The 24,290-nt window shown below is 40.1% G+C and overlaps 1 protein-coding gene and 9 non-coding genes across 10 annotated transcripts in view; 5 read left to right on the forward strand and 5 right to left on the reverse strand.

Moving 5' to 3' along the window:
- LOC125996117 (histone H2A type 1-B) overlaps positions 1-24,290 on the reverse strand; it is a 949,462-nt gene that overhangs the window by 702,245 nt on the left and 222,927 nt on the right. The gene's annotated exons all lie outside the window — the stretch shown is intronic.
- Positions 289-361, reverse strand: TRNAV-UAC (transfer RNA valine (anticodon UAC)). The gene has a single exon. It is a non-coding gene; the product is annotated as a tRNA-Val (tRNA).
- TRNAT-AGU (transfer RNA threonine (anticodon AGU)) lies at positions 4,075-4,148 on the forward strand. Its single transcript has one exon. It is a non-coding gene; the product is annotated as a tRNA-Thr (tRNA).
- Positions 8,159-8,232, reverse strand: TRNAI-AAU (transfer RNA isoleucine (anticodon AAU)). Its single transcript has one exon. It is a non-coding gene; the product is annotated as a tRNA-Ile (tRNA).
- Positions 8,595-8,667, reverse strand: TRNAV-CAC (transfer RNA valine (anticodon CAC)). Its single transcript has one exon. It is a non-coding gene; the product is annotated as a tRNA-Val (tRNA).
- TRNAS-CGA (transfer RNA serine (anticodon CGA)) lies at positions 11,458-11,539 on the forward strand. Its single transcript has one exon. It is a non-coding gene; the product is annotated as a tRNA-Ser (tRNA).
- Positions 17,210-17,292, reverse strand: TRNAL-UAA (transfer RNA leucine (anticodon UAA)). The gene has a single exon. It is a non-coding gene; the product is annotated as a tRNA-Leu (tRNA).
- Positions 17,821-17,893, forward strand: TRNAV-AAC (transfer RNA valine (anticodon AAC)). The gene has a single exon. It is a non-coding gene; the product is annotated as a tRNA-Val (tRNA).
- Positions 19,935-20,007, forward strand: TRNAV-CAC (transfer RNA valine (anticodon CAC)). The gene has a single exon. It is a non-coding gene; the product is annotated as a tRNA-Val (tRNA).
- On the forward strand, positions 23,061-23,133 carry TRNAV-AAC (transfer RNA valine (anticodon AAC)). Its single transcript has one exon. It is a non-coding gene; the product is annotated as a tRNA-Val (tRNA).

The raw sequence follows: 24,290 nt of genomic DNA on the forward strand, positions 1-24,290 counted from the left end.
TTGAGAAGTCTTGGGACTTTGGAGAAGTCGCTGGCACTGCAGGTGAGAAAATAAAAATTCCCTATTTCCAGGCCCTAGTTTTCCTAAAATCCTCGAGCATAACCGAATAAGCCACTAATCCACTGCGCCCCGCGGCTCAGTGCAGGAAAGTAAAAGGATCTCCAGAGAAAAGTTGGGGATAAGTAGCGATTATTTCTCCATTTTCAAGTACTGTCCAAAATAAGCAGCTAAATTAGCAAGCCCCGCGAGACGACCACAAACAAGACGGTAAAAGAAGCAAAGCACAACTGGTTCCACTGGGGATCGAACCCAGGACCTTCTGCGTGTAAAGCAGACGTGATAACCACTACACTATGGAACCACAGGCTGCTAGTTGCTGTGGATCTGTCTATATAAAATTTAGGTTCTAACTGTCCCACCACAACTTGGGGATTTTTGTTTGTTTGGATAAAAAGAAATGAAGTCTTGGCTGATATTAGAGTTCTTCTCATTCGTACACAGCTTGAAATGACTTCAGGTTTCCTCCTCTGTGAAAGCAGAAGGAAAAGAGTGAAAAGCAACATTAATCAAAATTCACCCATTCATTCCCAGATGGTTTGTATGGCTTCAGCACTCTCCAGGCCTGGGTCAGAGTTGCTCAGTTGCTCCCCAAGATGGCCTTTAGGTAGCCTTTGGGTATCTGTGTGTGAATGGAAAGCATCGAAATATTTGCAATTGCAGGGGTCCAAATGATGATGCAGAATCATACGAAGTATTTTAAATTTAAGAAATGCTTTTGAGAAACAGCAAAAAAGATCTCTTGCTTTTCTTTACCTCCCTGAAAACAGGAATTAACATCCCTTAAAGGACAGCACTAGATGGGCGCTCTCCTTGTACCAGAGGGGAAATTTCTGTGCCGATCTCCTTCAACTGTACTAATCTTCCCAAATCTTAGCATAATGCACGGCTCTAGAATTAACTTCTTTGTCTTGTCACACTGTCACAATGTTTCTCCAAGTCCGTGAAGCATTGGGAACTGGCAATTTAGAGCTTTCTATTTCGTTTTGAGGATTTCCATTCACGTCCATGTAAAATGTCCTCAAAATACTTAGTTTTCTCCTGTCTCCTGCCTCAGTTTATCTGACACAGTATCTTCTCTCCCTCCGTCCCTGTGCCAAAATTTTGACCTGACAAAAGCATCTTAACTCTGAACCATGCTCTCTAGGGCCTTAGTGAAGAGTTGGGGAAGAGAGGAGGGAGGGAGGGGAGGGAGGGAGGAAGGAAGGAAGGAAGGGAGGGAGGGAGGGAGGGAGGGAGGGAGGGAGGGAGGGAGGGAGGGAGGGAGGGAGGGAGGGAGGAAGAGAGGGAAGGAGGGAGGGAAGGAGGGAGGGAGGGAGTGAGGGAGGGAAGAAAGGGAGGAGGAGGGGAGGAGGAAGGGAGAAAGGAAGGGAGGGAAGGAGGGAGGGAGGGAGAGAAGGGAGGGAGGAAGTGAGGGAGGGAAGTGAGGGAGGGAAGAAAGGGAGGAGGGGAGGAGGAAGGGAGAAAGGAAGGGAGGGAAGGAGGGAGGGAGGGAGGGAGGAAGGGAAGAAGGAAGGGAGGGAGAAGGGAGGAAGGGAAGGAGAAAAGGAGGGAGGGAGGGGGAAGGGAGGGAAGAGAAAGGGAAGGAGGGAGGGAAGGAAGGAGGGAGGGAAGGGTAGTGAAGGAGGGGAAGAGAAGGAAGGAGAAAGGGAAGGAGGGAAGGAAGGAAGGGAGGGAGGGAGGAAGGGAGGGAAGGGGAAGAGAGGGAGGGAAGGAAGGGAAAAAGAGTCATCTATGCCAGTCTCCACCCCCTACACACACACACACACACACACACACACACACACACACACATTCTTATATGGTTTTGCTGAAAATCATCGTTGCTTTCTATTCCACCACTTTTCAAACTCTACAGTCCTTCATTTTGTACAACTCCTTTTGTGCCTTTTCTACTTGCTGAATGGAGTTCTACTTAATTCATTCATTGACTGCTAAAATCATCCTAGTACTTCGGGAGCCATAGCACAGCGGGAAGGGCATTTGCCTTGCACAAGGCCAACCTCGGTTAGATCCCTGGCATCCCACATGATGAGCCTGCCAGTAACAAATTGAATACCGTCGGGTGTGGCCCAAAAACAAACAAAAACTAATAACAAAATTCACCAAACTTCTTCATACTTCTTCAGATGAAGAACTTTAATACTTTCCTAAGTCACTGGTGGGGGCCCCTAGAAGGTTGTTTTGCAGCCACATGATCCTAGTTGCAGCTTTGTATTTTACTCACGACTTCTCCATTTTTCTCTCTATTTTAAACCTAGTAGTCACTGCTACTAGGATTTTATTTTTCCCAAGTTCTGGAGATAAACTGCAACATGATGGATGTAAAAAAAAAAATCCAGGGGCCGGGCGGTGGCGCTAAAGGTAAGGTGCCTGCCTTGCCTTCGCTAGCCTTGGACGGAACGCGGTTCGATCCCCCGGTGTCCCATATGGTCCCCCAAGCCAGGAGCAACTTCTGAGCGCATAGCCAGGAGTAACCCCTGAGCGTTACCGGGTGTGGCCCAAAAACCAAAAAAAAAAAAAAAAAATCCAATATGCAGGTACAAAAGAGAAAATTCACAGGTTTTCTGAATCTAATAAGAGAGTTTCTAAGTTTGGCCCCAAACCCCCTGCAAATTCTCAGCTAGTTCTCTGGCCTCAGATGTCTAACTCTGATTAAAAAGGCTGGGGGTGGGGGGAGACCATCATCTTCTGACAAAAGCAGAAGATGAACCCTGCAGAGAAACCACTTGCAAAATTTCAATTTAAAGCCTAATTAATTCCCCCGTTGTAACAATATAGTAACCTCATTGTCACATGTTTCTTGTATCAAAATACTTGTTGATAATTTTAGGTTAACTTCATGAACCCATGAACTATCATCGCAGGCTCACAGAAAGGGTAGTAGTTGTTGTTTTGTTTGAATTTGGGTAGGATGTTAGAAGGAAAATTATTTGATTTTTATTTCTATTTGTGTTTTGGGCTCACACCTAGCGGTGCTCAGGACTTAACTCTTGTTTCTACATTCGGGGATCGCTCCTGTTAGGATGCTGGGAACCACATATGATCCTGGGGATCAAACCTAGGTGGATCATGTGCAAGGCAAATGGGGAGAAGAGATATTTGTAAATTAGTCGTGATGTAAAGGAAAAATTTCCCCTGAGTTCCCTGACTGCCCTATCTAACCTACCCCCTTCACAATTGTGGGAACTTGTAGACCCAGTTACAGTTCAACTTTCTTTCTGTTCTGACATGGTTCTAACCTGGTCATGTTAACCCTGTAAGCTTGCACCTAAACCTTGCAAAAATGTGATTGAGCAAATGCCAGATGTCATGTACTCTTCCTGAAGCAAATCAATCTACTGTACCTTTCTATTGTTTGAAATACTATATACAGCTAGTAAGCTCATGGCTCAGGGCTGGCAGTTTCTGGCTTATGCTGGATTCTAGCACAGCCCCTGCATATGCTTGTAAGAAAATAAACCCCCTGCTTTTGCATGAGACTGTGGTCTTGGTGTCTTTGAACCGCATCATTCTCCTGGACTTAACAGTGATATTAGCTCTTGTTTCCACTTTGTTGGGATTGGAGGGGGGAAAAACACTTGATTTTCTTTTTTTTTTTTTTTTTTTTTTTACCTCTCTCTAGGATCAGAACTGTAAGCCGAGAATGCTGTTTATTGCCTGTTCTCTCTCCGTGACCTGCTCAAGTGTTTTAGTGACAACAGTTGGGAACTTATTTGGGTTAAATGAAAAACACTTTTGCAATGCTCACTATTTCCTCTAGAGGGCGATCGTTACCTTCAAATCGAAATTCCATTCATTTCCATTTGAAATCATTTTTAAAACCTTTCTTTTCAAAGACTGCATTTTCTTCCCTTTCCTTTTTGATTTATAACGTTGCCATTGCGAATCTGTAGAAACACTCATATGCTCGCTGCCCTGAAAAGCCAGTAGATTTCTAGCTAATACTGTATTTTTTAAAATTTTTTTACAGTAAAATTTACAAAGGTGATTTAATAGATTAGCAATTTTAAAGGGGGCCCTGTGGCTTAGCTGGTCAAAGCGCCTGTCTAGTAAACAGGAGATCCTGGGTTCGAATCCCAGCGGGGCCTTCCTTGTTCAGTTTTGTGTTTTCAGGATGTTGCAGATGCACTGAGGAGTTTATTCCAATTGTCAAATATCTTGAAAGAATGGTGTTTCTGTAATTGCTAAAAAAGTAACGGGTCTGCTGATGTCTTGATAAGACCAAATAAACTCTAAATTGAGCAAAAATAAAATGTTGGTAGGGGAGTGTAGCATCTCTTACTGGGTCTTGAAATTCCAACTCAGATTTCTCCACCTTAATATTTTCCCTCATTACTATTATAGTCTAACTTATTCCCGTTAACAAGCAAGAGAGCCTTGGTGAATCTGAGACTCTTGCCATATGCTTGGTACATACAACCTGAAGATATTTGTATATTGGGTAGAAGCTACTGAAGATTAGGTGGGCCAAAGGCCCTTTGGAGCTCAAAGGTCTTTAAGGAAATGAATCCTAAATGGATCATGTTCTTGACTCTAACTAGCATTATTGTTCCTTGGCTACAGTGCTCTGAGAGTACCTACACTCTAGTTTGACCTCTCATTTTCATCTAAAGAGATTTCAAGGTCCTGATTGGTCAACCAAGTATCATTGCGTTTCACCTACTGGCAGTAGTTCTGTCTTATGCTGAATTTCTTTTTATACTCAATAGCAAATATTTTTTTCTTCCTCGTTTTATTTATAACTGTTCCCTGCCAGGAATGTGAGGGGAGATGGGAAGGATGGCCATGAAGAGTAGCAGATTATAACACCCCCAAAATAGACCACTTGTCTATTAAAAATGCAAAGAAGTTTCCTGTTCTCTCTGTTTACCTAAAATCAGGACTTGACCAGTAGCTTGGGCCTTATCAGCTAGATTCTAAAATAGTCTTTAGCCCTGGGAAAGTATAAACATTTTTACTGGTCCTGTGATTTCTCCACCATATACAAATGTGTTGCTCTTTCTGGAAAACACCCCATCAGCTGGAAGCCTGTTTTCTAGCTATGTTTTATGTGTACGTAACAGTTAAACATGTTATTAATAATAAACGTTTTTCTGTACTGATCATTCTCATTACAGGGCTCAGAGAAATAGCAGAAAAGTTCTTTTTCCTCCCCAGACGCCCAAGTTTCATCTAACTTTTAGTCCTGCAGTATTTCATCATACTTACCTAAATATTAAGGGTCCTACCTGCCCTACACTTGATATAAACTTAGTCAGGAAGGGGCAAATAGGTTCTCAATGTACATCAGCAAGTGGCCCCCAAATCCTCCTTATCTGAAATGTTAAGTGAAACACACAAAGCCAAGAGCTGGTCAACCTCCCCTGTCAGTCAATCCAAACTTGGCCTGTACAGGGAAGACAGTGAGGCCTTCTGTTAGAAAGACAACTTTAGACCCCAAATGGAGGTGCTTATGCTAAGGCTACCAGGACTTCTGGATTCAACCTCTCAACTCAGCTGATGGATGTCAAATCTTTCTCATTTTCAAAGGCAGCTGAGAAAATCTGCCACAAATTATGTTTCCATTCCCCAAAGCCTGAAATCATCCCTCTTGCCGTATTTTCCGGCGTATAAGACAACTTTTGAAACAAAAAAAAGTCAACCGAAAATCGGGGGTCGTCTTATACGCCGAGTATATCCCGAAAAATGTGTCAATATGCCGCTCAACGAAAATTGTCTGAATATTGCCACAAAACGAATTTTCCAACTCGATCCTGCACCAATCACTGCAAGGCAGCTCGGACTGCCTATCTGACTCAGCCAATCCAAGCAGGCTTCTTATGCATGCAAATTAGACAATGTTCTGGACCCGAATCTACATTGTCAAAAGCCTGCTCAGATAGGCCAGAGTCAGAGAAGAAGTCTATTGACAGTAGAACCTTTGGACCTTTGCTTATTGTGATTGGCTCACTGTGGTACATACAGTTGCAGCACAGGAACGTTCTGTCTGATACAGTGAATATAGGCCTACCCCTATGTTTTAACTGTAAAAGTAGGGGGTCGTCTTAATACGCCCAGTTGTCTTATACACCAGAAAATACGGTATTTTATCTGGCACTTTTGCTGACTATAAAAATCTTTCACTTCTTTCCACATCACTAATAATCAGGGAGATGCAAATCAAAACAACAATGAGATACCATCTCACACCACAGAGACTGGCACACATCACAAAGAACAAGAAAAATCAGTGCTGGCAGGAATGTGGCTAGAAAGAAACTCTCATTCACTGCTGGTGGGAATGCTGTCTAGTTCATTCTATGGAAAAAAATATGGAGATTCCTTAAAAAACGAAATTGAGCTCCCATATGATCCAGCAATACCACCAGTGAAGGGGTGGGGTATCCTTTTTTATAACTAAAATCCAACTACAAACATGTTTGTAATCATGGTGCTTAAAGATATTAATAAAAATAAATTTTTCATTTGGAGGCTGGTCGTATAGCAGGTAGGCCACTTGCCTTGCACATGGCTGAGCCAAGTTCAATCCCCCACAATCTATATGGCCCCTTGAGCACAGCCAGAAGTGCTCTCTGAGTGCAGAGCCTGGAGTTAACCCCTGAACACTGCTGGTGAGCTGAAAAACCAAAGCAAAACAAACCAAAACTAAGGATTTTATTTTGAATGGATCTACTGAGACTTTCTACTTGTTAATGGTATTGTGCCTAGTTCATAGATGGTTAGTGAAATGAGATCATCTTTAAAAATTAACTAGATTGAGTGTTTGCTATGTTATAATTCATTATTAGTATAACCCTTTCTTATGAAAAAATATTTTGTACTCTTATAGGCCTATTCATATTTTCTCCTTTAAATTTTCTTAGTTCTCTTCACTTTTACTAAATGTTATTTTTGTAGCTTTTACCTGTTTCATGGAAACTCTGAAATAGATGATCACAAAATGTTTTTTAAGTTTTATTGATGACAGGAAAGATGTAACAATTACCACAGATAATTGATTATTGAGATAATTGATAATTACCACAAGGAATTGATAATTGAGTAATTGAGATTCAAGTAAAAAATAAAATTAAATGCAATTTATTCTAGATGCCAGAGTTGAAAACTTATTTATGTAGATGAGAATAGGCATTATATTGTATCAAATAATGTTTCTCTATTGACATAGGTAAGTTAAAATCATTTAGCAATCCATCGCCACAAATGTCCTTTGATTCAGTTGTTATATGGTAATTCCATTTGCCATTCCTTTAAGCTTTATTGGAGCAAGCAATAAGAAAACAATCGGTTATGTGCTTGCCAAGGGAGTGGACTGGGAGGTAGAAGGGAAGTTGGAGACATTTATGGAGGGAAGGTCACAGGTCACACTGATCGTGGGATTGGTGTAGAAATGCCAAAACATATTCAATCCTCTGAGCACCACCAGGTATGATCCCAGAGTGCAAGACCAGGAGTAAAACCTGAGCACAGCTGGGTATGGCCCAAAAACAAACAAAAAGAAATGAGATGCTAGAAGAGAAGGAGTCAGAGAAAGAGATGCAGGGAAATGAAAAGGTCTTATCACAGAGGAGGAAGAAAAAGAAAAAGGAAAAAAAATGCTTCATTATCTATATATAATCTATCTAGATATTAGAATCCTGGTATTGTTTTATCTGCTAGTGATGATTGCTTTAAGATAACAGTAGTAGAATGTGATCAGTGATATTTGCAGTTATATATATTTATTTATTTATTAATCTTGCAGTTATATCTTAAAGTATTTAGTTTGCTTGTTTTGTTTCAGGGTCACAAAAAAACCTCCATTACTCTTTATCAAAATACTGTTGCTTCCAGTCATTTCTCCAGGGTAAAAAAAAAAAACTACTTTCTGCTTCTCTTTCTTTCCCTCTTCCATAAAGAGCCCGTTTTTGCTCACATGGAGCTTGAGGGCTCCCCAGCCTGACTCAAATACATTTCAAAGGGGAAAAAAAAAAAATCTGATCTGAAATCTTATCAAGTTGCCCTGACAGAGATTCGAGTTCAACCATCTGTTGCTGAAAGCTGCAAGCAATCACTTCCACTTCCTTACGGGACTGAATAAAAGAGTCAAGCCCACAAGTGGCCCGTACGGGGATCGAACCCGCGACCTTGGCGTTATTAGCACCACGCTCTAACCAACTGAGCTAACCGGCCACACGGCGGGTGTACATTTTACTCAAACCTCTTTAAATTGACTCACTTTACAGAAACTAAATATTTTTGGTGCAATTTTCGTGCAAAATTAATATTTTGGTGCAAAAATGAGAAAACTCTGCCGCTGCTATGAATTAAATGTCTTTCTGCCTGGGGGAAAAATAAAACCCTGATTTTTCCCTATCCGAGCAAACTAGGCCCCTAGAAGGGCCGGAGCCGGGTTGGTCTCCCTCCCACTGCCCGGAACCACTGCAGGGGCCTAGTAAAAGCTGGGGGACTGAGAGATGTGCGTGAAGCTCTTTCTGGCCATCGAGACTAAGTTTAAGGTCTTCAAAGGGAAAAAATAGGAAAATGCTAAGTCATGTTTCCGCCCGGTTTCGAACCGGGGACCTTTCGCGTGTGAGGCGAACGTGATAACCACTACACTACGGAAACTGCTGCTGCACGGCCAGCACGCCCAAGAGCAGCTGAAGAAATCGTGTCCACAAAGCCTGGATTTTTTTTTTTCCCCAGTATGTTTTGATCATTGTGATCTATCTCTTTTTTCTATTAATAAACTACACACCACGCAAATCCAAAAGCATCCCCCAAGACTCTAATTCTACTAACTTAATATTAAAGAGCCCCAGACAATGATTTAGTGAGTTTCAGAGTTTCTGAAAATCAAAGCAAATACACTTTTTTTTTTTAAGTATTAGGCCCTTGGAGAAAAGTTTTGACTTGTTAGTTAGACCATCAACACTAGATCATTGGTTTTGCGATGTCCATTTTTCCTCGCTTTCAAAATATTCTGGCTTCATAGAAATTTTCTCTGGGTGTGGTCTAAGTCCTATTGTAAGAACCAAGACCCCCTACGTTTAATCACTTACCCCAGTGAAGCACTTCTTCCTGAGAGTTAATTCAGAACTAAGCCAAAGCTGGGACCAAGAATAAGGAATTAAGGGGTTGAGTGATTTTTGGAAGGTTCTATTTGATAAAGGTTCCCTTGACAACCACAGTTTGGATCAGAGTATCCCTAGACAACCAAAGTTGAGCCAGAAAAAATCAGTGATTAATTAAGACTTCTATACAATGAAATGATTGTACTGTTACTGCTTGAAGATTTGACTTGGGTTCCTTGCCAGGAATCTCTTATTTGGATGAGGTGGGACCTCAGCTTGCCGAATACACTCCCTTTTGCACCTTGCATTATCAGAGGTGGTCTCTGACTCTTAGCATCGACAAGGGTGTCAACTCGGACCCTAACACCATCATCACACAATGGAAGGCGATCTTCATTGACCAAGGAAGGGTGATCGTCCCAGCATAGCCTCCCCTGGGTTATTTTCCTCAGTTAGCTCAGTTTCTCCTTGATCACCCTTGCAGAGCATCACTGATATTTTTTTTTTTTGAGATCTTCACTGCTTTCAATAGCTTTATGATTTCTTCTCCATGTTTATTTGGGCTACTTTTACTGTTAGTGCTTCCTTTTTTTCTTACATATTATGGTATGAAAATATAAGACTAAGAAAGAATATTTAGAGTCACTATTGCTATTTATTCTTAAATGTATTTATCTTTCTAGCAATTGGCAGACGTGGGTGAGAGCAAATATTCTGTCTAAAAATAGTACGCACAGCATTTCCAGTTAGAACAACATTTACTCTGGATTATCTAAAAGCCTGTGATCCCGATTCTTGCAAAGAATCCAAACTTGGAAAACCTTCAAACAACATTCTGAAGAATGTGTGTAAATCATGTAAATTCATGTGTGTAAATCAATGATGCTTTTACTTATGGGTTTTCACCAATTTAGGGCATTTACCTAACTGGCAGCACTGTATAAATGGAAGGGATACATAATGATTTGATTTACATATATTATGAAATGGTGAGCTCACCGGGAGAACTGGATTTCAAGACCTTCCTGAGCTATCAACCTTCGTGCAATTCCCTCTGATACTCATGGCAGAAAATAACTAGAACTAGAAATAGAACTAAGTTTCCTGAGCTCAGGAGCTGGTGTAAGTCTTTGAACTTACTACAGACCAGTGGAAGAACCAGAAACCCACGTTAAGGAAACTTTGATCTAGAACTTAATCAGTAAATCAGAAGTGTTATCAAGAATTGAGTCCATTTTGTGAATAGTCCAGATTCCCTTGAGAAAGAACAAAAACACATTGCCTGCCCTTCCCTGCAATTTTTACTAGTATTATTCCTCCCAGCCTTCCCAGAAGGGACCGTGCAGTCAGGAAAAGGAAGAAAATAGTGAAACTTTTCAAGGATTATTTATTAGGCAATGACTAGGAACTGGTATTAATTCCTAGGAATACAAACATAACCATTGTGAACAGGCAAAGGGACAAGCAGCGAAGTTTTGCCTCTGGTCTATTTTGATCTGGGCCTGGTGAGTCCCTGACTCCCTTGTGTGGTTATTTCTCCAAATCGAGATTGAATCTCTATATTGTTCCTGTAACAGAAAGTTCCTGTAAAAGTTCTATTTTGTTCTATATTTAATATAAAGTTCCATATTGTTCAATATAGAAAGTTCTATATTGTTCCTCTAAGGGCAAGTCAGATATAAAAGGCCAAGTGGGAGCCACTGGAATTTCCTCAAAGACAGTAACAAGCCAAAACTAATTACTACATTCAGGGCAGGCGACAGAGATCAAGATCCCAACCAAAAACTTTCAAGTTTTTTCCAGATGCAGGAAAGTGGGTCCCATCGGATATCTATGCAAACTCACTAATATTCAACCATGGAAGAGAAATGAATTGAGACAAATGGGTCTTGGAGGATGATGTGGTTTAGGAGGGATCAGTGGACCCTGCTATTTCAGGTATCTTGTTATTATCCGTGTAGAATAACACACATTCAGAATAACACACACAGAATAACATTGGTGGCTACCAATCCTGCTGAGTGCTACTATTCTTCATGCTTAATCCCTGGAAGCTGTGGGCTCCTAATGAGTTTCATCTCAGAGGAAGATCAGCTCTTTAACTGAGTGAAATGCAACTTTGATATCTCATCAGGAAGTAGTGACATCTGGTGAGATGAGGTGACCTCCTTTTTGCTTGTAGCTCACTTTCTAATTGACTACATGCAGCAAAAGTCCCCTCCCCATAATATGTAGATATGTGTATGTATATGTTGGACCACATAAATATATATATATATATATATATATATATATATATATATATATGGCTCTTCAATGATTGGCCAGCGACAACTCACGCTAAGCTGTGATGGCCGAGTGGTTAAGGCGTTGGACTCGAAATCCAATGGGGACTCCCCGCGCAGGTTCAAATCCTGCTCACAGCGTGACTTGGTGTTTTCCCGCAGCGATAATCCGGTTTTTATTATTCCATCAGTAAATCACAATGAAGGCAGGTCGCCCATCCTGAGCTCCTTCCTGATTGCTCCCCACATCTGCCTGTACACCCTGTCTTTCTGCTCTGACATTCTGCTGCTCAGGCATCTCTGAATTATTCAGCTGTGTCAGATCAGACGATCCACACCGACTCCAACATGGCAATTGAGGGATCAGGATAGATTCTTGCTTTAGAGTGAAATCTGGTTTCACTAGCAAGCAGCCACAGATGCCAATGACAGGTAACTAAAAATTCAGTCTTATACTAGAATTTCCCCGGTTGGTGGGAGCCACAGACATTCACTTTGCAAATGGCCTGGCTCCTTTTCAAATTATTATGGAAAAGGGAGAAAATCGAGACAGAGACCAAGTACCAAAGCACGTCTAGATACAGGATCAAACTTGTGCTTCTCTGAGAAGGGAGCTTCCCCTGTATAAATACTGTTTATGCCTGCCAACTTCACCTGCGTTGATCCTCAAAATAAAGCCAGTTCGTTTATGTGATGATAAATGATATTCTTTCATTCCATCATACACCACCGCACACCTAAATTTCTATGTGATTCTGGTTCTCAAAATATTTACCTTTATGAATTCTTGCTTCCATTTGGACTAATTTGAAAGGTTGAGCTCTTCTTTTTGTTCTGAAAGAAAATTCAGACATTATTCCTGAAAGTGAAATGATTTTTTTCCTTCGTAGTTAGAGATATTTTGATGAGAAGTGTGATGACAAACAGAATTGATAACTCCAGGGTGGCTTTTTTTTTTTCAAGATACCAAAATTTAAAATCCTATGAAACACTAATTCTTGATGACCCAGTTTTAATATCTAAGTGTATCAGGAAAAAAATGAAACTGAAGAATGAATGCATAAATCAGTGAAGCATTTACATTCACTTCTTATATTTAAGTAAAAACAATAGAAATAAGGGCATAAATAATTGGAGGGAAATTCAGTCACATTTGTGAACCCCAAAATAGAACAGAATTATTTTGGGTGGAAGCACATTTGACTGTGCACAGGGCTTTCTCCTGGATCAGTTCTCAGGGATCATTCCTAGTATTGGTCAGTGAGCCACATGGGGTACCCAGGATTAAATCCAGGCAGGCCATGGGCAAGACAAGTGCCTTACCATTGTACTGTCTCCAATCCTTCAAAAAAAAAAAATTCTTTAACAAAAATCTTAAGGGAATGTCATTTAGGGGAACTTTAAGGGAACTCTAAAGTGTTTTAATTGGTAGTTAACGTAAATAAATTAACCCTTTGCTTTACCAAAATCTTCACGTCTTTTTCATTCAGTTTTCTTTATCAAAACATGAGAAATCAACTGATGTTGGCTTCTTTTTTGTTTCATTTTGTGGCCACATCGGCTATGTTCATCTGTTGAAGGGCATCTTGGTTATTTCCGAACTCTGGTTATTGTAAATAGTGCTGTGATAAATATAGGTGTGAGGAAGGGATTTTTGTATTGCACTTTTGTGTTCCTAGGGTATATTCCTAGGAGTGGTATAGCTGGATCATATGGAGCTCAATTTTCAGGTTTTTGAGGAATCTCCACATTGTTTTTCATAAAGGCTGGACTAGAGAGCATTCCCACCAGCAGTGAATGAGCGAGTTCCTTTCTCTCCACATCCCCACCAGCACTTATTGTTCTTGATCTTTGTGATGTGTGCCAGTCTCTGTGGTATGATATGGTACCTCATTGTTGTTTTGATTCGCATCTCCCTGATGATTAGTGATGTACAACATTTTTCATCTGCCTTTTGGCCATTTGTATTTCTTCTTTGAGAAGTTGTCTGTTCATTTGGTCTCCCCATTTTTTGATGGGGTTCGATTTTTTTTCTTGTTGAGTTCTTTCAGAGCTTTGTATATTTTTGATATCAGCCCCTGTCTGACGGTGTGAGGTGAATAGTTTCTCCCATTCTGTGGGTGGCTTTTGTATCCTTTGAGGTGCAGAAGCTTCTTAGCTGAATATAGTCCCATCTGTTTATCTGTTTCCACTTGTATGGAGAGTGCTGTGTTTGCCTTGAAGATGCACTTAAAGCCTATTTCAATGGACTCAACATCCATAATAGAAGCCTAGTAAAAGTGACGTGGCCATTTCTACACATAAGTGTCCAGTATCTCTGTATTTACAGATCTGCAGACTAGGTCCAGTAGCTGATGAAAAAAAGATGAAATTTTCATAAAAATCAGAAGGAAAAATGCATTGTTAAATCAAAAAGCAGTAAGGTGAATGAAATCAGATGGTCCCACCTGCTGAAACTACCAGAAAGGGAATTTAAAATATTATACTGTTGTGTTCTAGGCACTAGTGAAAATGTTGGCATGTCACACATGCACATATGATAAATTTCAGGAGTTTGTAGGAAACTGAAAGACAAAGCTGCTCCGATCACTACCTTTCAAGTTAAAAAGGCTTGTTACAATTTTCCTTTTTTTTTTTTTTTGATGCTCAGGGATTAACTCTTCTTGGCTAAGATTGAACTGTGGTCCTTCCTTGCTAGAGCTCGCAAGGCAGACACCTTACCTCTAGCACCACCTTGCCGGCCCCAATTTTTCTTTTTTCTTTTTTTTAATTTTAAGCATTTACTTGGCTAACTGGGAGACACTACAGGATGGAGGAAAGGAGGGATACACTTGAAAGGAGATCAATAGAAGCCACACAAGTTTAAGGACTCAGAAAATAGAAAGCATGAAGGTATTTATGAGGTCAATGTCGAATGGTCTATACTACTAGTAATTAGAATCCCAGAAGATGAAGAGAAGGAAAAAGGATGGGGAAAGGGAGGAGAAAGGGGAAAGCATTTCAGAATAATGGCAGAGTGTTTTTCCACAAATAATGTGTATTAGCCATAGTTCCGAGTTTAGAGAATATCAAGTGGACTATTAATAGAGCTATATATTACATATACATATACATATACAGGTCTATTTATATCATGTTTAAGCTGCTGAAATGGGAGAGAGAAAGAAGATAGCCAAAAGCTAAAACATATCCCTTATTCGCTGAAAAAAGACAAAACCACAGTAGACTTAGCACCAGAAATTAGAGATGCTAAAAGAGAATGGATAACATTAAAAAGTTATTAATTATGTGTTATATATTCATCAACTCAGACCCCCCCAAATTTTAAATTCTCCATCCTAGTTTTACAAAAATGTAGTCAAAATTAAGATATTTATAGGCCAGTAAAAAATAAAATCGTACTTTTCTAGCAGACCTGAACCTAGAAAAATGTTATATGATTTCTCATTGGAGACTGAATGTGGATATGATCTAGTTCACCATCAAAATATCAGTCCTCTGCTAAACATTTCTGTTTCATGTAAGTTAAAAATTATTTTTATATACACACGCATATCAGCAAATATGACAAATGGGTTTGTACATTCATATAAGTAAATTGTTAAATATAATATTAGAATATATATGAAGAGTACATAAAAAATTTAAACATAATAACTTTATTAGACTAGGTTAAAATTATTTCTTTTCTTTTTTTTTTTTTTTTTTTTTTTTGGTTTTTGAACCACACCCGGCATTGCTCAGGGGTTACTCCTGGCTGTCTGCTCAGAAATAGCTCTTGGCAGGCACGGGGGGGGGGGGGGGGGGGGGGGGGGGAGGGGAGGGCGGGGGGGGGGCAGACGGGGGTGGGGATGGGACGGGACAATATGGGACACTGGGATTCGAACCAACCACCTTTGGTCCTAGATCAGCTGCTTGCAAGGCAAACACCGCTGTGCTAGCTCTCCGGGCCCCTAAAATTATTTCTTGATCTTTGAGTCCCATAATTTACTGAATCACTTACTTGGACTGGATTACGTTGCACATTATGTTCATCTTTGAGGACAGAACTATATAGGATTGATGGCAATATTAATTCTATCTTTCCTTTTTCTCAAATAATTTACATTGACTATTACTTCTATTATTTTAAAAATATTCTCTTTTCAAAAGATTGAAGATGATTCATTATCCCTCAATTGCGAGTTAACTAAGTGAACATTTTTTGACGTTCTTTTCTACAGAAAATCACTTGAACATATGCTCTATGAGTGACATATGAGAGCATCACAAGCTATAATATGACACACGTTGTCTTGATTTATATAGATTATATGGGCCCATATATAAGTTATATGGGCTTGCCATGTAATTTCAAAAGCAACAGGATGTAATTTTTTCCTACTGTTTTCCTATTTGTGACTTTATAGCATATTGCATATTTTTATATTGCTATCAAAAATGAGTTTTAAAGAGTCAAAAAAATAAAAGAATGCTAAATAATTTTATAAAATAATTAAAATAAAAAAACGGAAGTTTCTCAAGACTTAAACTATTATAATTATATTTTTAAAGAAAGAAATCAGAAGGTGGGCCCGGAGAGATAGCACAGCGGTGTTTGCCTTGCAAGCAGCCGATCCAGGACCAAAGGTGGTTGGTTCGAATCCCGGTGTCCCATATGGTCCCCTGAGCCTGCCAGGAGCTATTTCTGAGCAGACAGCCAGGAGTAACCCCTGAGCACCGCCGGGTGTGGCCCAAAAACCAAAAAAAAAAAAAAAAAGAAATCAGAAGGTGTAACTCAGGAAAACTTTCTAGATAAATTTCAGTTTGAGAGAACCTGGGATTTTTGTTTTTAACTGCAATAAATATCATGAAACAGGGGTGGAGACTAAAAATAGAGACATGCTTATTATGCCAAGGAACCCAGGAGGGCTAGGGGTGGAACATTCATGGAAAACTCTGTATCTACCTATGAGTGTGTTGGAAGGAGGTCAGATAAATAAATAAATGCATAGATAGATTTTTTTTTAGAAAAGAGGAGAGGTGAAAGGAGGGAAAATAAGAGAAGGGAAAGAGCTCTATATTACATATACAATATAATACATTGTTTTTTTTAAAAAGAAAGGGACAAATTATTTTTCAGAAAGAAGAAATGAGAGTCTAAGGCATTAGAAAGAAAGGAAGGAATAGCCATAGAAATGGTTACAGAGTAAGTATGAATAAAGAATACATCTTCCCAGTTGTAATCAACCTCCTAAATAATTTATATCATTACAGAACACAATTCATATTTAAAGAATAATTGCCTAAATAAAAGTAGTAGTGATGAGTGAAGCTCAAGTAAAAGCAAAAAGTCTAATTGACCCACCATACGTAAGGGGAATAAACAGTTGAAAACTTCTCACACTACACAAGTATGATCATAGTAGCATTTGAAGATAGAATTTGATAAAAAAAAAAGCTGTATATATTAAATATATATAAATATATATATATAAAAGCTGTATAGAGAAAACCAAAGTAAAACACTAAAGATTGTCTTATGAAAGTCAGATAATAAAAAAATAAAATAAAAATCAAAATCAAAAAAAGGAAAAAAAGAAAAAAGAAAAAAAGTCAGATAAATGATAAGACAAGATTAAAATTGAAACGTGAAATATTAGTTTATTTCAAAGACAAAACCGAACGAATACCTAAAATGCAAATTCCTAGGAGAATTTCTTAAAGAAACAGAAGGACTAACCAATAATCAGATCAACATTCCAACCGTTGGCAATTTAACAGTTTTCCCCGACGGGTTATTTCAAAGTAAAAACAATTAGGAGACCTTCGTACCGGGAGTGGGGTTCGAACCCACGCGGACAACCGTCCATTGGATCTTAAGTCCAACGCCTTAACCACTCGGCCATCCCGGTAGCCGTTAAACTTTGTTCATCTCACCTAATACTAAGTTACAATTAAGCTAAGCTTGGTCTTGGTAGAATCTATCTGGAATGTTCTCAATGTTATCTCTAATTCTTATTATTTTATTGAATTCCTTCCCTTAGCAAACTAAAAAAAATTAATTGAATTAGAGTGAATCATAAAGTTATCCATGATTGATTTTGAGGTGTCACAGTGTCCCAGCACCAATCCCTCCACCAGGGTCCCCGGTTTATCCCTCCCACCACCCAACCTCCCAGTCCATAGCGAGGGGATGGAAATCTAGGCCTGACAGTGCTCGGTGGGAGCTGAAGTGAGGACATAAGCGGTGGGTACAAGGGGGTGCTATCAGAGCGGGGTACCCAGCCTTAGGGTAGCAGAAGAAAGCAGCCAATTAGGGCTTTGCAACAAGAGAAAGACTCAGAAGAGCACGCAGGGTGAAAAACCAGGTAGATGAAAGAGCATCGTCCCACTGAGTGTTGACTTTCCCCATCAAGGAGGTGAAAGCAGTTAGCGTGGAGGTTTCCGTAGTGTAGTGGTTATCACGTTCGCCTAACACGCGAAAGGTCCCCGGTTCGAAACCGGGTGGAAACATGCTTGTTCCTCTTTTTCTTTTTTCCCCCTCTCCATACTCTTGTTTTTTTGTTTTTTGTTTTTGTTTTTGTTTTTTAGTTCTCAGAAAAAATCTAAATCGACTTCATTTCATCCAAGCTTCACATTGTCACTCTTCTCTGCAGCTCAGCAGTTGAAGCTACAAGATTTTCTAAGGAACCCCAAACTGAGACCTGGTCCCCCCCTCTGCTAGCTCAGCCCTTTGGGCACTTGGGCCCAATCTGCGGTGGGCCTGGCTGGCTTGATGTGCATTGGGAACCTTCCAAGTCAAATATTTATTCGTAATCCTGAATGTTTTCTGGAAAACTATTTATGCCCTTCATATTTAATATTCTTCCTTTTTAAGGGGTGATTTTATTTGATGTGTGTTTTGATAAAGGTGCCCCCATGCCAGCTAGAGAGGAGAGAAGGATAGAAGTCAAGAAATTTAGGTCCCTTTCATCATGCATAGTAAATGATTTCGAAGGAATGAGAAGTAGTCTGTCGCATTCTGGATAGAGTTTAAGGACACAACAGAGATAATCTTGAGACAATAGATGCAAGGATTGCAGAAAACCAGAATGAAAATGCCTAAGGATTTTCATGACTTTTTTCTTCTAAAATCTGAAAGAATGGATGGAGCTGCTGACTGTAATGATGAGCCTGCATATAACAGTGCATTAGGGAAGAACAGGGAACTATGTTTTAGACATGATTTTAGATGCCATCTCTGAACCATGTAGAGTTCATGGGGACTAGAATTACATTTGCTCTTACTTTTTCTTCTTAATCTAAAGCACTTCTGTTTTCTCAACTGTGTGACTTCACTGCCTCTATAGAGTGTTAGAGACTATTGCCAGGTTTGAAAACAGGCTTGAAAACACTACTAGCAGGGCAGCAAACGTGAGCTCTAGCACCATTTACTGGGTGGTTCAGAACTTCCACAGCCTGAAGATCCACAAGAAGAAGAAAGTCTACGTGGTGCACAGAAATTTTTAAAGAGGTTGACTGCTAACATTTTTTAAATTGAAGGAAAAGTGTTCTTAGTGTTCAATTCCAGTTACTATATCAATAAGAAGTGTTGATTTTCACAATTTCCATGGTAGTGGAGGGGAAAAATTGGATTTAAAAGTCAATCTAGGGGCCTGAGAGATAGCATGGAGGTAAGGTGTTTGCCTTTCACGCAGAAGGAAAAAAAATGACTCTAGAAGCTTTTGGGTTTTTTTTTTTGTTTTGTTTGTTTGTTTGATTGCTTGTTTTGGGAATGTTAAAATAAAAAAGCTACACAAAAGTGGTCCGTAGCCGTTGAATTTTGCTCATCTCACCTTATACTAAGTTACGATGAAGCTAAGTTTGGTCTTGGTAGAGTCTATATCTGGAATGTTCTCAATGTTATTTCTAATTCTTATTATTTTATTTAATTCCTTCCCTTCATTTCTAAAAATTCTGCTATTGGGGTAACTACACTTGACCACACTTGATCGGGACGCTTGCATATTAATTTATTTAGGTAATCTATTTATTTTATTTTTTAGCTTTGGGGCCACAGCCAGTTACTCCAGCAGGGCTTAATAAAGGAGCCATAGCTTAGATGATGCCGAGGATCAAACTATACCCTCTTCAGCCCATGCATGTTTAAAGCAAATAAAAAAAATTTTAATTGAATTAGAGTGAATCATAAAATTATTCATGATTGATTTTGAGGTATCCAGTGTCCCAGCATCAATCCCTCTATCAGTGTCCCCAGCTTATCCTTCTCGGCTCCCAGCCTCCCTGTCCATATGAGGGGATAGAAATCTAGGCCTGACAGTGCTCGGTGGGAGCTGAAAAGAGGAGTTAAGCAGTGGGTGCAAAGGGAAGCTATGAGAGCGGGGTACCCAGCCTTAGGCACAGAAGAAAGCAGCCAATTGGGTTTTCGCCAAGAAAAAGACTCAGAAGAGCAGGCAGGGTGAAAAACCAGATAGATCCAAGAGCATCCTACTAGTCAACGTCCCACTGAGTGTTGACTTTCTCCATGAAGGAGGTGAAAGCGGTCAACATGGAGGTTTCCGTAGTGTAGTGGTTATCACGTTCGCCTCACACGCGAAAGGTCCCTGGTTCGAAACCGGGCGGAAACAGGATAGTTTTTTTTTTTCCTTTTTTCCCCCACTCCAGACTCTGTTTTTCTAATTCTCCGAAAAATCTAAATCGACTTCATTTCATCCAATCTTCACATTGTCACTCTTCTCTGCAGCTCAGCAGTTGAAACTACAAGATTTTGTAAGGAGCCCCAAATTGAGACCTGGTCCCCCTCTGCTAGCTCAGCCCTTTGGGCACTTGGGCCCAATCTGCGGTGGGCCTGGCTGGCTTGATGTGCATTGGTGTTAGGGTCCGTGCTGGCCCACCACTCAATTAGAGACCACGACCACTCCAAGGATGCAATTAGCAAGGGCAGGTTTGTTGACTGACTAGCCAGGGCTGCGATCATGTCAAGAGACAGAGGGTTTTTATGGGGTTTGGGCTGTAGGGGCAAGGCAAAGTCCAATCAAGATTTTCTTCTTCCAAATACGGCTCAGGGTTCCGGGAGGGTTTCCAAGGGGATCTTTGAGTTTGTTTCTAGCGTTGCTAGGGTTTGGACTGTAGGGTAGGGGAGAAGGCAATGTCCAATCAAGAGTTCAATTTAGCTTCCTTCTCCAAATTCGGCTCAGGGTTCCGGGGGGTGTTTCCAAGGGGATTCTTTTTTTTTTTTTTACTATTTTTTTTTTATTATTTTAATTATGACAACAAAGATGCAAAGAAAGAGGACAGGGTAAAGTTACAGTGGAAGCCCAATCACCCATAAAAGAACATTAAGAAAAACAAAACTGAACCCATGTACAATACAATTACTTTCTCCCTCAAATCCCCAGTTGTAGTACATACTATTTCTTAGCTCCAAGGGGATTCTTGTGTGACTTCGTTACCACGTTGCTAACGCGAGGTGCTCATTTGGCCAAAGGTTTGATTAATTGATTTGATTGTCTTTGGTCATTCTCGCACCCTTGCCAGAAACATTCTGTTGGCACATCACACACCTTATGATAAAGTGGGTTTGGACAAATATCAGAACTTTAGCAAGAGTTTAACTTGAACTGGACTAATCATTACAAGTTACTGCTAGGCCTTAATTACTATATTTTAAACATGCCTTTTCCTAACTCTATTCTTTTACATATATAGATTCTATTATTGCTATGCTTTAATCAATGTATGTTTAATTTTTTTTTTTTTTTTTTTTTTTGGTTTTTGGGCCACACCCGGTAACGCTCAGGGGTTACTCCTGGCTATGTGCTCAGAAGTTGCTCCTGGCTTGGGGGACCATATGGGACACCGGGGGATCGAACCGCGGTCCGTCCAAGGCTAGCGCAGGCAAGGCAGGCACCTTACCTCTTGCGCCACCGCCCGGCCCCGTATGTTTAATTTTTTTAATATATGTTTTAAATCCTATCTCCACATTGGGAATCTTTCAAGTAAAATATTTACTCGAATTTCTGAATGTTTCCTGGAAAATTATTTATGCCCTTCATATTTGATATTCTTCTATTTTAAAAGGTGATTGTTTTTTGATGTTTTTTTTTTTTTTTTATAAAGGTGCCCCATGCCAGCTAGATCAGAGAAGGAAGGAAGTCAAGAAATCTATGCCCCTTTCATCATGCATAGTAAATGATTTCAAAGGAATGGAGAAATAGACAGTCGCATTCTAGATGGAATTTAAGGACACAACAGAGAGAATCTTGAGAAAAGAGATGAAAGGATGGCACAAAACCAGAATCAAAATTCCTAAAGATTTTAATGACATTTTCCCCCAAAAAATCTGAAAGGATGGATGGAGCTGCTGACTGTAAAGATGAGCCTACATGTAGCAGTACATTAGGCTAGAACAGGGAACTATGTTTTAGACATGATTTTAGATGCCATCTCTGAACCATGTAGAGTTCATGGGGGTTAGAATTACATTTGTTCTTACTTTTTCTTCTTAATCTACAACACTTTTGTTCTGTTTTCTCAACTGTGTGACTTCAGTGCCTCTATAGACCGTTAGAGACTATTAGCAGGTATGAAAACAGACTTGAAAACACTACTAGCAGGGCAGCAAACGTGAGCTCTAGCAACATTTACTGTGTGGTTCAGAACTTCCACAGCCTGACGATCCACAAGAATAAGAAAGTCTACCGTGGTGCACAGAAACTCTTAAAGAGGTTGACTGCCAATATTTTTAAATTGAAGGAAAAGTGTGCTTAGTGTTCAATTCGGTTAGTTTATCAATAAGAAATGTTGATTTCCACAATTTCCATGGTCAGTGGAGGGGAAAAGATTGGGTTTAAAAGTGACTCTAGAGGCTTTTTGTTTTTTGTTTGTTTGATTGATTGTTTTGGGAATGTTAAAATAAAAAAGCTACACAAAAGAGAAGTGGCCTTTAGCCGTTGAGTTTTGCTCATCTCACCTTTACTAAGTTACAATTAAGCGAAGCTTGGTCTTGGTAGAGTCTATATCTGGAATGTTCTCAATGTTATCTCTAATTCTTATTATTTCATTTAATTCCTTCCCTTCATTTCTAAAAAAAATATGTAGTTGGGGTAACTAGGGATAGCACCCACGCTTGCATATTAATTTATTTAGTGAATCTATTTATTTTAGCTTTGGCTTTGAGGCCACAGCCAATTACTCCAGCAGGGCTTAGAGGGGCCATAGCATAGATGATGCTGAGAGTCAAACCATACCCTCTTCAGCCCATGCATGTTTAAAGCAAACCAAATAACAAATTTAATTGAATTAGAGTGAGTCATACAGTTATACATTATTGATTTTGAGGTATCACAGTGTCCCAGCACCAATCCCTCCACCAGGGTCCCCAGTTTATCCCTCCTACCACCCAACTTTCCTGTCCATAGCCAGAGGATGGAAATCTAGGCCTGACAGTGCTCGATGGGAGCTGAAGTGAGGACTTAAGCAGTGGGTGCAAGGAGGTGCTATGAGAGCGGGGTACCCAGCCTTAGGGTACCAGAAGAAAGCAGCCAATTAGGGCTTTGCAACCAGAGAAAGACTCAGAAGAGCAGGCAGGGTGAAAAACCAGATAGGTCCAAGAACATCCTATTAATCAACTTCCCACTGAGTGTTGGATTTCCAGCTCATGGAGTTGATCAGCATGGAAGTTTCCGTAGTGTAGTGGTTATCACGTTCGCCTAACACGCGAAAGGTCCCCGGTTCGAAACCGGGCGGAAACAGTATAGTCTCTTCTCTTTTTTCCCCCACTTTTTTTTTTTCCTACTCCAGACTCTTGTTTTTTTAATTCTCAGAAAAATCTAAATCGACTTCATTTCATCCAAGCTTCACATTTCCACTCTTCTCTGCAGCTCAGCAGTTGAAACTACAAGATTTTTTAAGGAGCCCCAAACTGAGACCTGGTCCCCCACTTAGCTAGCTCAGCCCTTTGGGCACTTGGGCCCAATCTGCGGTGGGCCTGGCTGGCTTGATGTGCATTGGAAATCTTCCAAGTCAAATATTTATTCGTAATCCTGAATGTTTCCTGGGAAACTATTTATGCCCTTCATATTTGATTTTTTTTAAGGGGTGATTTTTTAAATTTTGTTTTGTTTTGTTTTTTTGTTGTTTGTTTTTTTGTTTTTTGGGCCACACCCGGTGACGCTCAGGGGTCACTCCTGGCTATGCGCTCAGAAGTTGCTCTTGGCTGGGGGACCATACGGGACGCCGGGGAATAGAACAGCGGTCTGTCCTAGGTAAGCGCAGGCAAGGCAGATACCTTACCTCTAGCGCCACCGCCCGGCCCCTGTGATTTTTTTTTTTTTTTTTTTTTAATGTGTGTTTTTAAAAAGGTGCCCCCCTGTTCAGCTCTCTCGGAAATAGCTAGGGAGGAAAGAAGGTTGGAAGTCAAGAAATCTGTGTCCCTTTCATCATGCATAGTAAATGATTTCAAAGGAATGAGAAGTAGTCAATCACATTCTAGATAGAGACACAACAGAGAGAATCTTGAGACAATAGATGCAAGGACGCACAAAACCAGAGTCAAAATGCCTAAGGATTTTCATGACTTCCCCCCCCCCCCAATTTCTGAAAGGATGGATGGAACTGCTGACTGTCACGATGAGCCTGCATAGAGTAGTGCATTAGGGAAGAACAGGGAACTATGTTTTAGACATGATTTTAGATGCCATCTCTGAACCATGTAGAGTTCATGGGGACTAGAATTACATTTGCTCTTACTTTTTCTTCTTAATCTAAAACACTTCTGTTTTCTCAACTGTGTGACTTCAGTGTCTTTATAGAGCGTTAGAGACTATCAGCAGGTTTGAAAACACTATTGACAGAGCGGCAAACGTGAGCTCTAGCAACATTTACAGAAGTTCCTCAGCCTGAAGATCCC

The sequence above is a fragment of the Suncus etruscus genome, chromosome 18 (assembly GCF_024139225.1).
Source record: "Suncus etruscus isolate mSunEtr1 chromosome 18, mSunEtr1.pri.cur, whole genome shotgun sequence".
Taxonomy (NCBI): Eukaryota; Metazoa; Chordata; class Mammalia; order Eulipotyphla; family Soricidae; genus Suncus; species Suncus etruscus.